At 41.7% G+C, this 16,664-nt stretch overlaps 1 pseudogene across 1 annotated transcript; it reads right to left on the bottom strand.

Annotated features, from left to right (window-relative positions):
- Nucleotides 1–14,739: 14,739 nt before the first annotated feature.
- Nucleotides 14,740–16,664, bottom strand: LOC308553628 (exocyst complex component 3 pseudogene; annotated as a pseudogene). Its single transcript has one exon. The product of its transcript is annotated as an exocyst complex component 3 pseudogene (transcript).

Genomic DNA, 16,664 nt, shown 5'->3' with positions numbered 1-16,664 from the left:
CCTTTTAACAATTGCGCTCTACCAATTAGTGGGGTTTTCCTGAAGGTAGTTATACTATACAACACTATACATTCCTGGCTGCCTGATGAAGAAAGGGTACCTATGTGCCTTCTCTATGTAGAAGTATGCATTTACACCTAAATAGAGCAAGTGTTCTTGCCCTCCTTTCTCTGCTGATATTTTCTAGGCTGGAGGTGGTCTTGTGCCTCTTGAAAGATTCCTTAGGCCTCTTTGGAAGGCAATAAGCAGAACAACATGCTCCTGCCAAGCCTTTGGTGAAGCTGCTCTTCTATCAGCCGATGACCAGGTGGGAGGGCCCTCAGGGGTCTCAATTATTAGGAAATTTACCCTGAAGCACTGAATGGAACCCACTGACATCAACAGTCCTCTGCATTTTTCAGAGCACAGGCACTTGATGGCATATGCAGAGCTGTAGAGAGCACCTGAGGCAGAGATCTATTCAGGTGAAATTTCAACCTCCAATAGTTTACCTGTTGGAACCCCAGAGGGAGTGAGCCTTTTGCTCAGAGGGCCTCTGTTTCCCTGTGGTGCTTTGAGGGGATTGTGATGTTATGAGTAAGTCGGGTATTATGTCATGGTTCCTGATTTCAAACACCATTTCTGCCAGGTTCCAATATGACCTGCTTTTGTGCAAGACCGTTAACTTGATTGTCTCACAATTTCTATCCAGTTGGATGTGACGGCACCTGCTTATAACTCAGGGATGCGTTTTTAAAAGAATGAAATTTAGAGAAAACAAAAAGACCCTTTAAATTAACCCCGCACTTTTCCTTCCATCTACTTTATGAGGTCACCATCCAAAATGAGGTGCTCTTTTTCTTCCAAGTTTGTTGGAAATAAACCTCAGTATCCATAGATGAGAGATTCTGCACTATGGAAAAGAGAAAAAAAATACTGTGAAGATCTATGAGAAAGAACTTCTAAAAACTAAAGAGGAAGAAAGGTCATCCCTATGATCCAGCCCCTGCATTGAGCTCAGGATTTTCTTGGGTGACACTTGACCTGCATTCACTAATTAGATCTAGAGATTATTTAGCCTCTGGAGGAGCCCTAAAACCTGAGGTTATTGTGATTGCATTAGTCCAAGAAGGTGATTGTTTGCCCAAATTTTATCTCTTATGATGAAAGAGCAGATTAAAAGTCCCTCTCGTTTTCCTCTGCCCACCTCATTGAACATATCAGGGTACCCAAGAAGCATTGTATGTTTTAAAAACTATAAACCACGAATCTTCCTTCCTCAAGCTATTGAGACACTGGCTACTCTTTACTTTTCTGAAAGAGCATTCCATTTGGAAGTCAAGAGACTGGCTCTGCCACCAACTATCATGAAAGAATTAAATAACTCTATTTTTAAGGATTTTTTTCACCACAAAAATTCCATTGTCTGACTAGTGCAATCTAACTGTTCTTTTTGACTCAATTCCAATTCCAAGTCTTCCAAGAAGCTGTCCAAGGGGCATGTCTCCCAATGCTCCTTTGTTTTGTTTGTCCCTTGTTTTTGATGTGTCCTGTCTTTCCCTGCATTATTTATGCATATGTGCATGCATCTGTTCTACTGGATGATAAGCCCATTGGACACTGAGCATGTCTGTGAGTGAAGGACTTCATGACTGAGCTTATGGGCATGTGGGTCTGAGGTTCCCAGGCCAGTGTCACTGCAGCTCTTTATCATCAGTCTTTATTCATTCTGTTTGCCAAACAACAGCAACATCACCCTCCATCGCAGCATCACCCCACTGACTCTCACTTATAACAACTGATTGGAAAAGGACTTTGTAAGCAATCTGTGACTTGGGATAGCAAGTGTATTAGACACAATTGGTTGTGCCAGTTGAGGGCCACAACCACATCTGAAGAGGGGAGGACATTACATGGAACCTTGTAAAAACGTCCAAGAAGAGGAATGAGAGAGGAAGGCAGGATAACTCAGGGGTGTATACAAAAATAATTAGGACTTCTCCAGATTCTGACTTATTTCTGTGGATGAAGGTGAAATGTGAAGGCACCATCTATAAGGGATTCCTGATCAATAGCTTGGGGTGACTTCTGAATAAATAAGACATTTACATTGTCTTTGGAACAGCTGCCTTCTTACATGTCTGAATGGCCACATGGACCTCAGCTTCAGTGACCTTTTACAGAACCTGGAACTTGCTGCTCTCGGGGTTGGATGGTTGTCCCTGGGAACAATGGACACATTGACTTTTCTGCTGTGACTCTAAAATGAGACAATATTCTCTTTTATAGAAAACCGTGACGGTATTTGGCTAAGCTGTGACTTTTTCTTTTTGCAAAAGAAAGTAGTTTGACTGAGAAATCCTATAAAACAGGGGCTGGCAAACTTTTCTATAAAGGCCTAGATAGCCAATAACTTAGGCTTACGGGCTTCGCAGTCTCTGTCCTAACTACTCAACTCTGCTGGGGCCGCACAAAAGCCACCACAGAGCATATGAAAACAAATGAGTGTGAAAAGGTTTATTTATGGACACTGGCAGTTGAACTTTGTAAAACTCCACATGTTGTAACATATTCTTCTTTTGAGTTTCTAAAAACATTTTGAAATAGAGAAACCAGTCTTTGCTCATTGACCATACAAAAAATTAGGCAGCTGACCAGGTTTAGCCCACCGGCCATAGTTGGCTGATACCTGCTATAGAAGAAAACTGTTTACTGTGGAAATCTGTCCTCTAAGCACTGGGTACCTATAGGAGCACTCACCCTGACAGCCAAATTAGGGTGTCCCTTCAAATCAGTGGAACTAAATAGACGAGGGCAGGCCCCTCTTTCCGTCTAGAATGCAGCATGTGTACACCGGTGTTATTTCAGGTACCAGATTCCCGCACGGAAAATGCTGTCGTGCCATTAATAATCTGCGGAGGAACACCTTGAAACTCGACTCGTGGAGGGCATGTTGCAAATGGGCTCTAATGGCTTTTATTCTTCATTCTTGTCACCTCAGATCTAATCAGCTGTTTTGTCATTTTTAATTCCTATATGGCAGGATTTTCCAACTTCCCTGGCCTTTTAGATAAAGGCTCAGAGAACTAGGCATAGAGGATCTTGGGACTGGGGAGTGGATCAGAGAGATGGGGACTGGGTAGGTCCTGACCTTCAGCATTGGCTGATTCAGGAAAACCAAGAAGGAACCTAAATCCCTGAAAGGACCCCAGCTCCCATGCTCTACCTCTCTTCTGGGGTTCACTCATGTCCTGAAATCACTTTGTCTGGGGGAAAGATCTTGCACCCCTCTGTTAGGAATAGGTTCAAAATTCATATCATTCTGTGTTATCTAGGAAGAAGGTGAAGGTCTGGAGGAGAGGCCTCTCAAATGCGTGGCTATTTCTTATACAGAGCAACTGAGCTCTGGTCCAGCTCCCCAAACAGGGACATTCACACCCATCTGGCCCTAAGCAACCAAAGGGCCACCTTTGACTATCATTCTACCTTCCTTGGTGGGCAGTAAAGAATTGTAAATAAAAATGAAATTATAATTAAATACATAATAATTAAATACATAATAGAGAAAACTAATAAGAGCTAAGTATTTTTTAGTGTTTGCACGATGCTGAGCATCTTACCTACGTTAGCACAGTTAATATTTACTATAACTCACAAATATTATTGTTTTCATCCTATAAGTCAGAAAAAGGAGTTCAGAAGGCAAGTTGTTTGTTACAGTTCATGGCTGGTAAGTAGCAGAGCAGTTTACAAATGAACTATGTCTTGCTCCTATAATCCTAACTGCCCATGAGGTGGCTGTGCATCTTCGCCAAATTATTTCACCGTTCTGAGTCTCAGTTTCTCCCCTCAGCTCTGAAATAAAGCTTAAGACTATAAAATCCCTAAGCTCACTTCCATATCAAAAATTCTCATTCTACTTTTTTCACCTCTCCCCTTTCAGGAGGGGAAAAAAAGTAAACACGTAAGTTCATGTGGTAACTGAGTTAAAAACAAAACAAAACAAAAACTAAGTTGCCAGGGAACATCTTTGAGTCAGTACTTATTTAGTACAATCTTTTATACCTCTTTTATATAAACCTATGAAATTATCAAGAAATAATAAATTATTATCACTCATATTCTACTAGACTTGGTAAAGGAACAAACTAGGGAACTACCCTGATCTTTGCTTTCAAAAAGCTCATAAACTATCTCAAAAGGCAAATATAAATCAGAGCAAAGAGCTTCTCAATGAAAGATTGAAGATTCTGAATTATTTGTTAAAAAGCATTCTGCTTATTACACTATATTTATTAAGACAGAAAAATAGTTGTTAGCAAGACTTTTCAGTAATGGTTGGGGCTCTGGGCACTTTGGAGTTTCGCAGAAACTTGTTTGATTCATCTTTGAAATGAGTATTTCTGTTTAATTCTGAAAACTAGAGTAGCCAATTAACTAAAGCTCCCATTCCTGGAGTGTTCCAATACCGAGTGCCGGACAGAGGAAATGATCGGGGCTGAACACTTCCTGAATAAAAGATAGGAGCAATTTCTTTCCAGACAAGTAAATCCGGAAATCTAGGATCTTTCTCAGCAGGGACATGGAGAATGTGAGGAAGGTGAGATCTCTAAATCAAGCCCAGTGATGCTAGCCAATCAGCTCCCAGGGAGGCACCACCACCAATCCTCCCATAGGACGCAAGCTGTGGCATATAAAACAAAGTCCAGAGGATGTGGCAGAAGGTAGATTTCTTTTCCTGTCTTACAGGCTCTTGCAGTGACCTGCTCCCAGCTTCATTTATATGCCTCGTTTTGGTCTTTTAAATATTGATTTTTAAAATATTCTTTGGAAGGACGCCACTTGGGGGCATTGAAATTGGGGTTCACAATGATGCATGCCCAGACGCCTTTACTGCAGGATGGAAATATAGACTTTTTCCCTCTCCTGGTTTCCCTCCACCTAAGTATCTCTTTATTCATTACTTTAATTACCGAATCGTAAATTTCTTTAGGGGGTTACTTAGAAAGAAAATTAGCATCAAAGCTTGGCAGTAAATTCAGGGGCTTTTAGAGACAGTCCAAGCTGTTTCACCTGTGATTAATTAGATGATTTTTTTTCCCCTTTAAGTGCCAGAAGGCTGTTGAGGTCTTTAAGCAGTTACATGACTGCTGGCAGTGCTGCGATTATGATTGATGCTTGCGTCTGGAGTCTGAGGCTGCAGACTGGCTTTTGTTGGGGGGGGGGGGTGTGTGTGAGAGAGAGAGAGAGAAAGTGAGAGAGAAGGAGAGAGAGAGACACTTGGGAAGCACGAACTTGGAAAAACACCAAGGGTTTCAAAAATACAATGAGCTGCTTCTTTAATATTCTTGCAAGTACAAGTCTAGGAGCTCCAGGCTAGGATCTCCTATCGAAATACCTGGGCAATTTCAGGAACGTTGGTTTAGCAGGCCTCTTCCTCGCTGTTAGTGACTGCAGCCCTTTGTAGAGTCCTTGCCTAGGCTCTTTTTATGTCATGTGAGAAGGAATGTGTGTTCCAACAGTCCTTCTGCCATATGTAAAGCAGAGCAGTCACACCTGTTTTGCAATTCTGCCCTGGTGAAAATCTGGAAGAAGAGAATACAGTCTCTTTAGGTGACTCATTGGGTATAAAATTATCCCCAAACACTGGCATAAAGTCAAACCTCTTGGTATATTTGGAAAAAAGTTAGTACTTCAGTCACAATAAATATGCTTTCAAGGATGCAACACAGAAATGTGGTGATTGTTTTATTGCAAGTGCCAGATTATCAGTGTTTCCTTTCTGTGTGTGTGTGGAGGGTCATAAATGATTCATTTAAAATGCTATTAGAACTAATATAATTGTAGAAATAATTTATTTTAAAATGGTATAATCTCATATTTATTTTTCAATTGAATTTTTGGGGTGGCATTGGTTAATATAATTACACAGCTTTCAGGTATACAACTTCACAATACATCATCTGTATATTGTATTGTGTCTTTACCACCGCAAGTCAAGTCTCCTTCCATCACCATTTATCTCCTCTTTCCTTTCTTCTATTTCCTCCAACCCCCTTCCCTCTGGCAGTCACCATTATCATTGTGAAGGCAGGGACCCTTCAAACCATTTGATTCAGTCAAGGTGGCAGAAAGTTTAAAGTTTTGCCAACTTTCGCTGGAGTCTGTATACTCTTAAGCCCGTAGAGTTGAGATCATTATCATTGAACATATATTGCTCCATCTGTCCAGAAGGTCTATGACAACATTTAAACAGCAAATTAAATACCTGGTACTACTAACCTGCCCTCTGAGAACTAACAGGAATGTTAGTCACATTGATTGGTTACTGAGATTTCTGCCAGGAGTAGGAGTTGGCCAACTCTCTGCAAAGAGCCAGAGGGTAATAATTTAGGCTTGTAGGCCACAAGGTCTCCATTGCAGCCACTCAATCCTGCTGTCATAGTGTGAAAACAGAATAATCAAGGGGCGAATGAATGGATATGCTGTGTTCTCATAAAACGTGTTTGCTGAACCCTGGCCTGGAGGGCCGCTTCTCAGACTTTAATGGGCAAGTGGAACACCTGGGGAATCTTGGCCAAAGGCTAACTCTGGTGCAATGAGTCAGAGGTGTCCTGAGATCTGCATTCCTAACACCCTACCAGATGGTGATGGTGCTGCTGGTCCGAGGAACTCACTTTGAGCAATAACCCTACAGTGTCTCCTTGATATACGTCCTTTCTGTCTATGTCTAGGGCATTCCAAAAACACTAAGTCTTGGAGAGCAGAGACAGGCTCTTAGTTCATTAGAAATCTTGCTGTAGAATTAGTATTAGGTGTATAGCCTTCAAGTCTATAATCTTCAAAGATTCCTCCAGTGCTCACCCCTTGGAAGAGCCCAGATTCACTCTTCTGAACATTACCTTCCTTTTGTCACCTTCAAGACTGGTTGTTTAAGGTCTCGTGTTCTTAAATGGACAGATGGCTCTGGCTGTGGTGCAGCTGCACACACAGCTCACTGAAGTCATTCATACCAGGTTCACTGCCTAACTGCCAGCACCTTCCCCGTCCTGGCGTGGGGGACTCTAATGACCAAGCAAAGGGCCCTCTGGCCCCTGCCTAATTGGCTGCAATGCAATAGCTAATGTAGGTTGAGAGACCAATTAACTGGGCTTGTTTCTACCAAAGCTGCATCTGAACATCAATTATGCTAAACAACATGCTGTATTAAGACATTTCCTTGCCACTATCATTTGCTATGGGACACCTCAGAGCAGGGAAGGGAGGAGCTGCCTTTCATTGCCTGCCTGAAGGCTTTTTCTCTGTCTATCAGTACAGAGGGCTGGAAATTGGGAGCACCGTTTTAGAACTAGAGAAACGACAATGCAGGGACACATCTGACACTAACTGGTTACCTTCTCTGGACCTCTGTCTCCAGACCACAGGGGTTACAGTTCAAGAAGCCAGAGAATAGGCTGGGTGAGGGATGCTGGTAATCCTTGTGTATGACCTGTCAAATCCACAAAAAAATGGAAAATATTAGTCACTGGGATGATCAGAAGGTATTTTTCCTAAAATTGGGATAAAAATTAATGACTAGAAGCTGTTGGGAGGAGGAAGATGGTGTATTTTCTTTTACAAGTTTGAATTCCATTTCTCCATCATCTCATCATAAGCTGCTTCCTTGGAATCCACTTCTTGATTTTTACATCAATGCTTTGGTCTTGAAGCAGCCCGATTCATTTTATTTTATTCTGATTGTGCAGCTCCTATGTACTGAAAATGCTGAGTAATCCAACCAAATTTAAGACACAGTGGAATTTACAGTTTAGCTAGGAAGATTGGACAAATTCAGACATCTACTCATTCACTCAATCATTCTTCCAGTCAACAAATATTTGCTAATCATTCATTCTAATTTAGGCATTCTGCTAGGGTAGAAGCACTGTTCCTACCTTATCTGGGTTTATTGCTAGATGAAAAGATGGGTAATCAAATGAGCAATAGTAATGCAGTGTGAGATGTGCTATTATGTCTGTGATCATACAAATGATAAGGGGGAGGGGCATAAATACCCCCAAATCCCATAACAATATAATTATGTCTGTGTATAAAAACATTAATATGTGATATCTTCCATTCCCATGGTTCTTATTTCAAACTTCTACCACTCTCCTTAAACTTTTTGGAACTTTAAGAAAAAAATCTGAGAACAAGAAGTTTAAGCTTCCTCAATTTCCAGCAATTAAAAATCTATTTATATTTGCAATTATTCTCACCCCCATCCTTCATATCTTGCAGGAAAAACTTTTATTTCTGTCCTTAAGGTCATTCCTTCACTTGTGCTTTTGACTGACACCCCCTCCCCCAGTCTCATCTAAGGCTTTATTGCATCTGTGATTCCCTTTCTCCTCAGATTGGCAACATCATCTTTATTGGTCCCTTCTGCATAGAATAAAATTTGATCAAGTCTGTTGTCCATTTTAAAGATGAAGTCCTCCCTGGACCCCTCATCTCTTTGTACCTTTTCTTACCTTCCAAGCTTTGAATTTGTGTTTCTTTACTTGTTTTCTGTTATTTCCATCTTCAAACACCAGCAATCTGGCTCCTTCTTTCCCTGAACTCCTAGAAAGTGATCGGGCAAAAGGATCTAAATATCTTTAGCTAAACCTCATGCATTCTCTGTTTGACTTTCTCTTTCTTGGTCTTGACCCAATATTTTACATTTATGGCTATTCAATTTTCTAACTGTTCTGTCTCTTTGCTTCTCTCCCACTTCTCCACTACTTAGCTGGCCAGTCCTTCCCCTGTCCTCTGTTGGCTCTCATTTATCTGCGTGTGCCTTAAATATTGTGTTTTCCATGCCTATTTCTTCCTTAGTCCATTTCTCACTTTATACCATCCCTAAGTGATCCCTTCTTATCACCTGCTGTCCCTTACTGCCATCTGCTGACTTTCAAAATGCATTCTAGTCAACTCTTCTCCTGTGACCTTCAGCCCCATCTACCTGCCTTTCAGGTATCTCAATTTGTTCTAAACGTAAGTTTCCACCTAAATTTTACATAAAATTTCCACCTAAATCTGCTAATCCTTCTGTCTTGGTGAACGGCAATGTTGTATGAAACTTTAATGTTATCATATAGTCTTTTCTTTTTTCACCCTGACACCCAATCAGTTAGTAAGTCCTGTGATCTCTATTTCTCTAACATGTATCAGATCTGTTTTCTCCATTCCCACTGCTCTTGCCTGCCTTAGTTCAGGCCTCATAATCTTTATTTGGACAAGGGCTATTAGATTATTATCTGACTCTTTGCCTCGGATATTATCTCTGATTTTATACCCTTTCAGTCTATCCAACACATTGTGACCAAGGTTACCTTTCTAAAATACAAATCTGATTTAAAACAAAAGCACACACAAAACCTTCTGTGGCTGGCTATGGTCTGTAGTGGTTGTTAACTCTAGAGAAAAGGTTCAGCTGAGCCATCTAGGCAGCCACCAGGAGAGAGTGTAATTAAGGTCTTTGAATTCCACATTCCCTCTTTCTGCCCCCTGCACCTCACCCATTGTTGTGTTGGTAAATGTTTCAAACAAAATCTTAAAAATTAAAACAAAAACAAAAATCCCAAAAACATTGTTTGTAGAGTTTGCTGCTTTCTATGTGCAAATATTCCCACTATAGCCTATTTTAATCTAGTAACATCACTAGAGTTTGGAAGAAATGTTCATAGTTGACTCTTATAAGACCACAGCTGTTGTACTCTTTCTTTATACTGGGCATCTCTGTGGTGGGGGACAGGTGAAAAAATGTTTCCTCAGCCACCTCTGATCCATTGTGGGGAAGGTTTCTGACAAGCCTAACCTGGAATCAGTAGAGTCCCGAATGAGCGCAGGTCTTGCTGTAGGCTGTGCTGGACTTCAGGGAGGGGCAATGGTAATCATAAACTGGATACAAATTGATGAGATGCCTGGGATCTACAAACAAGGTGAAGTGGAGCTGATGCTGACAGCAGCCTATGGGGCTGTGCCTGAGAATCCTACTTTTCCCACTCAGAGGCCAGGGAGGCTCAATAAAGGGCTACCCTTGCTCCTGGGTGACCCACCACTACCCTGATACCCTGCAGCTGGCCTGCCTGGAGACCATGCTCCCAGGTGGTGCTACCTGTGTTCCCCAAAGCAACACACATATAACTTTTTCTTAGCTGTGACCAAATGGATTACTCCTTTCTGCACAAGAATGTATGTCATTGTCAACATCAAAAACCTTTTCTGCTCAGCTCTGGCAGCACCTGCCTTATTGATTGGCTGCTTCTGAATAACTCACTCACACGGAGCATTTAAACCTGTCTGACTTCAAAAGTAAGGAAAGCCAAACCACATCGGGCAGTACAGCACACACCTAATATGATTATTTCTCCTCTTCCTGGTGATAATAGAATTATGCAAACAGGGCCTTGACCTAGTAAGGATTTTCTCCTCAGAATCAAATCTCTGCTCTCTGGAACTCACAGCTCCTCCCCCTCAGCCCCATCCCGTCTGGCTTTCTAGTCTCATTCATCCCTGCCACCCTCCTGTGTGTAGCATCTCGCAAATCCAAGAGTTTCTTACCTGCAAAGTACAGCAAACTAATGAAAAATGTGGCCAGATTTATCTAGTAGGTAAATGACTAAGTATAAATCATCCATCTTCATCTATTAATTCATTCTGAAATGTTTATTGATTGTCTCCAGTGTGACTGCAGTCAGCTCAGGTAGCTACATTTAATTTAATGAGTGAGACGTTACAGCTCTCTCAGGATTTCCCCATTTCTCATTGTCCTCAAGTTGTCTGGATCCTGGGAAGAGGCAGGCCCTGCCACTGGCTCTAGTAATAGTAATCAGTAATGGTTGATGGACAGAGACAAAATGGAGCTGTTGGCGGGAAAGTCAAGAAAAACACAACTTTCCTAAACCAACTAACTCCAGGCACAGGGCCTGAAATTTACTGTGTGCACTGACCCACATAGAATTTGCCTATACTCACAAGTACCTTCTAAGGGAGGTATTATTAGCAACCATTCTTGGGTGAGAAAATGATATTCAGAAAAGTTAGGCGATGTTGCCAAATTCACGTCCAACAAATCAAATCAGCAGAGCCAGGTCTGGAGCCTGGGCCTCTCTGCCTTTAAAACCAGCTTACCTTCTTCATCCTGCATTCCACACATGACTGGTGCTCAGGCTTCCCCTTACCCCAGTAGGAAGACAATGTTTGCCTATAGAGGGTTTATTAGGTCATCTGGTTTGTAGGTTATTAAAAGGCAGGAATAAAATGAGAATGCAGTGAGGAGTATGTTTGAGAAATGTTAGAATGACTTAAAGTGGTAGGTTCTACAAGTTTGAAACTTTTAATAGTTACTTTAAATACATGGATTAAGAAAGGACACAATTTCTGAAGAATTTTTCGAAAGAACAATTCTCTCCAGACTTCTTGGAGTACTCACTCCTCAGCAGCAGGCTGAAAGATTTCCTCTGAGTCTCAGATCAGGACCCTGTGTGTAAAAATGCCCAAACACAGAGTACCTTTGAAAGCAGTAAAATAACAAGCTGCCATCATTCTGAACTTCTTTTGTTCATGTCTTTAGTGATATGAGACTTCAGGACACAAGTTCTGATGAATTATAAATTTATTTGTGAATTAAGCATAATTTTGTAAAACCATGAAAAGTATTACTTTGGTATAAAATCTTATGTTTATTACTAATTCATTCATCTGATATCTATTCACAGAACCTAATATGTGTGAAGCACTATTCTAAGTATCAAGAATACAGTAGTGAATGGGGCAATGAGTCTTTAAAAAAAAAAAAAAATCTCAAAACCAATTTACTTCTTATTTAAAATAAAATCTCTTAGGAGGCCAGGAAAAGAGTCCAGCTGTAAAGTGATGAACTAGGGTGAACTAGGTGGTGGCAATAGAGGGTCAATGAGTAGATGAAACCAATTCATATTTTCGAGGAAGAAGTGACAGAACTTGCAGATGGTTTGGATATGACTCCAGGAAGGGAGAGGACAGGGCCTTCCTCCTCTGGCCTGAGCAACCGGGTAGGTGTGGGTGGAGTTAACTGAGATGCGGTATAATGGAGGAGGAGAGGACTGGGGCCAAGAGAACGGTGGAGTCAGTACTCTGTCTTGGCCATGTAGAATTTCACATACTATCAGAAATCCTGGTGTTGAAATTAGTAAACACACGAAACTCAGGGGAGAGATAAGGGCTGCAGGTATGAATTTTAAAGTCATCAACATATAGAGGATATTTGAAGTTGTAAACCTGAATGAAATCACCAAGGAAGATAATAAACAGAGAGGATGAGGAATTCTAGGTCTGAGCTCTGGAACATTCTAATACATAAAGGGTAGATAATGGATCTATTCAATATGCCTGGGAAGGAGCGACCAGTGGGAAAGGAAGAATACCGAGAGAGTGAAGTTTTCATGAAAGTGAAATAAAGAAGGGGTTTTCAGAAGAAGAAATGATAACCTATGTAAAATGCAACTAACAACCACTATAACTGGAAAAAAATAAGAGAACTCTTAAACTAATCTCAGGCACATGACCAAATAAATATCACATATTTCATCTGGAAAGTAGTAGGAGTTCTAGAAAAGTCTCTTAAGAGACTGATATGTGGCCAGTATACACTGACATGATGATAATATTGGTTGATACAGTGTTAAAATACTTCCATGGTGGTTGGTAAGTAGTCACTGGCTTAAGTAACTCTAGGTTCCCTTTCACCACACCAAGCGACCCACCTTCTAGCCATATGCAGAATTCAACAATGATGTTACCACCAACAATATCAGGGCAGGGTTGCTGATCAAGGTCTTTGCTCCGTCTACACAGATAGCATCCAATCTGATTTTTGGTGTCTGTAATCTACATGTATTTTAGATAGCGCTGCTGCTTAGATCCATGATTTCAAATGCCAGTAGTAGTCAACTCAATACTGATTTTGTAGCGAGACAAGTCTACTTTAGTGTGCATTAATTTGTGGATGTCCACTGGAGGAGACTCCTAAATCAAATCCCTGACTCTTAGGTTCCATAAGAGCCAGAGTTACTTCTCCTGTCTCTAATCAAGCCTCTGGTCCCCTCAGCAAAGGCCCAGGGCTTACCGAGTATGTGTTTTCTAGCTTCATTATCAAAGTAAAACTTATTTTGAGGCTATTCGAGGAGCCAGGACAACAGAAACTCAGTCAGCTGAAACTGTAGCTGTCTGCTTTGTATTTTATGAGAATAAAGGTGGCTTTCATGTCCCCCGAAGCAAGTATTACCATCTCTCAAATATCTGTGTATTTTATTCCCATTCATCAGGTGGAAGAAGACCTTAATCATCACTTTGTGCACCACTGTGCCGGTTGGATTTCATATCCCATCATCTGACATGAATCAGCTTGTTTGTAGGCTCTTCCCTTGTAGCAGATTCAAGCGCCAAAGACACAGGTGAAATCCACGTGTAAAATCAATTGACCACTTAGGAGAATTGTTGGACTATTACGGTGACTTGCCTTCGCTGTTCAAAAGAATGGAACAACTTCAGCTGTGATGGAAGACAGCCAGACATAGGGTGACACATGAGCTAGTCTTTTCCTGGTGCAAAGGCTCAGGTTTGCATCTCCAATCCCAGTCCCACTCCTACTCGGGTCATTGTGGAGAGCCCCACAACCTGGAAGCTCCCTGAGGAGATCTATGTAGTAGGACTAGGAAGTCCAATTTCTTTGGTTCTGTAATAGATTATCTTGTCACCTTCTAAGAAAGGTAAAAGAAAGAGTACAAGAATGTGAGAGTTATATACATACAGATCCCTAGCAGCAAATAAACAATTTTATAGTATAGACTATAGGTGCTCCCTCTATGCAACAACAGCATCCAATCTGATTTGTTAAGCCACTATGCCACTCTCTCTGCCAAAGAAGCCCTCCATAAGAATGCCAGTGCACATGCCAAGAGTTCTTTTTCCTTCCTAATTCCCTCAACCTGTCATTCCTCCAAATGCCAGATGGTTCTGAATTCAGAAATAATTGATTCATTGGCACCTATCTCTGCCATCTCTGTCATACTTCCACCTGACCCCTACATAGCATTGCCTTTGGCCAGAGTTTATCAAAGTTAGTCAATGAAAACATCTCATTTGCTTTCTAGCCAAAATAAGCTAGAACCTTTGCGTTTGCCATTATAGTTGACAGGTGTTCTGGGAGGGCCCTTTCACTGAAGAGAAAATACATCCTGCATAGCAAATGTGTTTTGAGGCATTGCTGGCTACACAAAAGGTAGAGGAATTCTCTGTGAACTATATCTCAAAACAGAGAAACAAACAAACAAAAATCCATATACTATGACCAGAGATGCAGCAGGTTGGTAGGCCCCAGTAGTGGACAGCTTGCAGGGATGCAGTTGACCAAGGGGCTGATGACTATTATAAAATTATCATTAGGAGGCACTTAATAAATGATTCCACAGACCAAGATCAACAATACCCTTAAAATAAAATATCAGCAAGCCAAGAGAATGCAGGTAATGATAAAAGTCAGCAGAAACAAACAGCACACAAAATTAGATTGCTAAGAACAGAAGTATTGAAATTGTGAGGCCGTTTATGTATAAAATTCTAACAAAAATTAAGGTTACAACCACAAATATGCCCATTCAAAAAGATGCCCATTCTAACCACTTCCATTCAACATAGTACTGGAAGTTGTCGCCAGAGCCATTAGGCAAGTAAAAGAAAGAAAAGGCATCCAAATTAGAAAGGATTTGCCTGCATTGGACCCTGCTCCAGGCTCAATGACGGTCTGTTTCATGTCCCAGCTGGCATCCCCTGGCATGGCCAGCAGCATGCTGATGTGGTCATCCCTGATGTCTAGGAACTTGCTGACCAGAGAAGGGTCCATTAGCTTAATAACTTCTGCAATGGTGGCAACTGTATTACCATGCGGGTCAGTATTTTTGCCAAATCCAGAAGCCAGCTTCTGGAGCAGGAAGGAGATGCTCAGCCTCTCTGACCATCCTCTCAGCACCCTCCTTGTATTCCTTTAGACTCTAGGAATGAGACATGTTTCTGCCTGAGGGCCTGTGGGTACTCCACCACCACTCACCATTATCCTCTTTTTAGATAGCCTTTTAATTTTGGCAAAATCACTGAAATATTCTTCCATGGTAACACAGATAATGTCTATAGCATTTGAGCCCAACAGCCACTTCTTTGACATCATCTCATTGAGATGTTGCTCCAGATCCAAGAAGATCTCCCCCAGCATGCTGCAGCCCTCCTTTGCAATGGTGTCTCAAATCCCACCCGTGTGTGGTTGGCTCAGAGATATGCCCTCTTCCATTTTATTTAAGTAGTTCTCTTTCAAACTGACTGTGGATCCTGGCAGTTGATGATGATTGCTATTATATCCTGCCATTTTCTCAGGTGTTCTTCTTTATACAACTGAGCTTTGTCTTTGTATCTATTTAACTGAAGACTAACCTAGTTTTCAAGTCTTCACCTATCTGAGCAGCAACTTGAAAGATCTGTTCCAACATCTGGAGAATGATGACAGGGATTGTTGAGTGGTGTACCCACTTTGGTCAGCTTCAGGCTCAGTTTCTTTTATCCAGTCTTGTGTGTTTCTAGTGCTTTCCACAGCCAGGCAATGATGTTTGAAGCGAGAGTTGACATGTACATGTGGAGCAACTCAGGGACCATGTTTGGAGAAAGCAAAACCTCCATGGCACTGATGTCCATTTCTGGGGCCAGCCCCACATTCCCCATCATCTCCGTGCTTGGGTAGGTGTTTAAGATCCACAACAACAGACTTATGATCTCATTTGCTTCTAGGTCTTCCAACTCCAGCTCCTGTATCCATGTGCGCAGGAGATTTCTGAAAACCTCATAATAGGGAGGAAGACACTTAGCCACTGGGTTTTTGGCAAAGATGAGGTTATCCAGTATGTACTTACTTGTGATTTCCAGGTGACAGACAAACTACGTCTTGTCAGACTCCCTGGTGTCTGCCTCTGTGCCCTCAGTTCTAGTCATGGTTCTTTCCAAAATGGCAAAAATGTTCTCCTTCCAGTTCTTGGACCTCCTAGAAGGAACAAAGCTAGTTTGCTTTTTTGATCAGTTATGCACCTATCAATTTTTCCCCCCTTTTGATGATCCTGACAACTAAGACCAGCAAAGAGGAGTAATGGAGGATGGTGGCCAGTGACCTCTGCAGCACCACCCACAGCTTCTTGGCCAGCTCATTTGAGAGCCTCTCATGCTTCTCAATAGCCATGGATGAGGGGTGAGTTGTGCATGGTCTCACTTTTCATGCAGTGCTGCTTATTTGTTAGCCCATCTCAGGGTCCATTAGCTTTTGGTGAACCTGCAGGAGCCCTTGTGTAATGAGGTCCTGGGTCTCCTCACAATCTGGGGCACTGAGATATTCTTGAGGGTCTCCACAGTTTTAGCAAGCTGGCTGAAGTGCACAACACAAGGCATCCTTCATGTGTTTGAGGCTCTCGATGGTGTTGATGCTCTCACTCCAGTCTTTGCTGGCAGTCTTTGACATCACTCAGTGTACTGTGGGGCTTGCTCAGGCCCATGCACACCCCATACAACTGAATAGGGGCCTCCAATCTGACCTCTTTTCTGTGATACTGCTCCACTTTGTCTACCTGTTTCAGGTGCTGAAGCAT

Source organism: Miniopterus schreibersii (assembly GCF_964146895.1).
Source record: "Miniopterus schreibersii genome assembly, chromosome: 2".
Lineage (NCBI taxonomy): Eukaryota > Metazoa > Chordata > Mammalia > Chiroptera > Miniopteridae > Miniopterus > Miniopterus schreibersii.
Note: the sequence above shows the minus strand (reverse complement) of the source record. Positions and strands in the feature narration are given on the sequence as shown.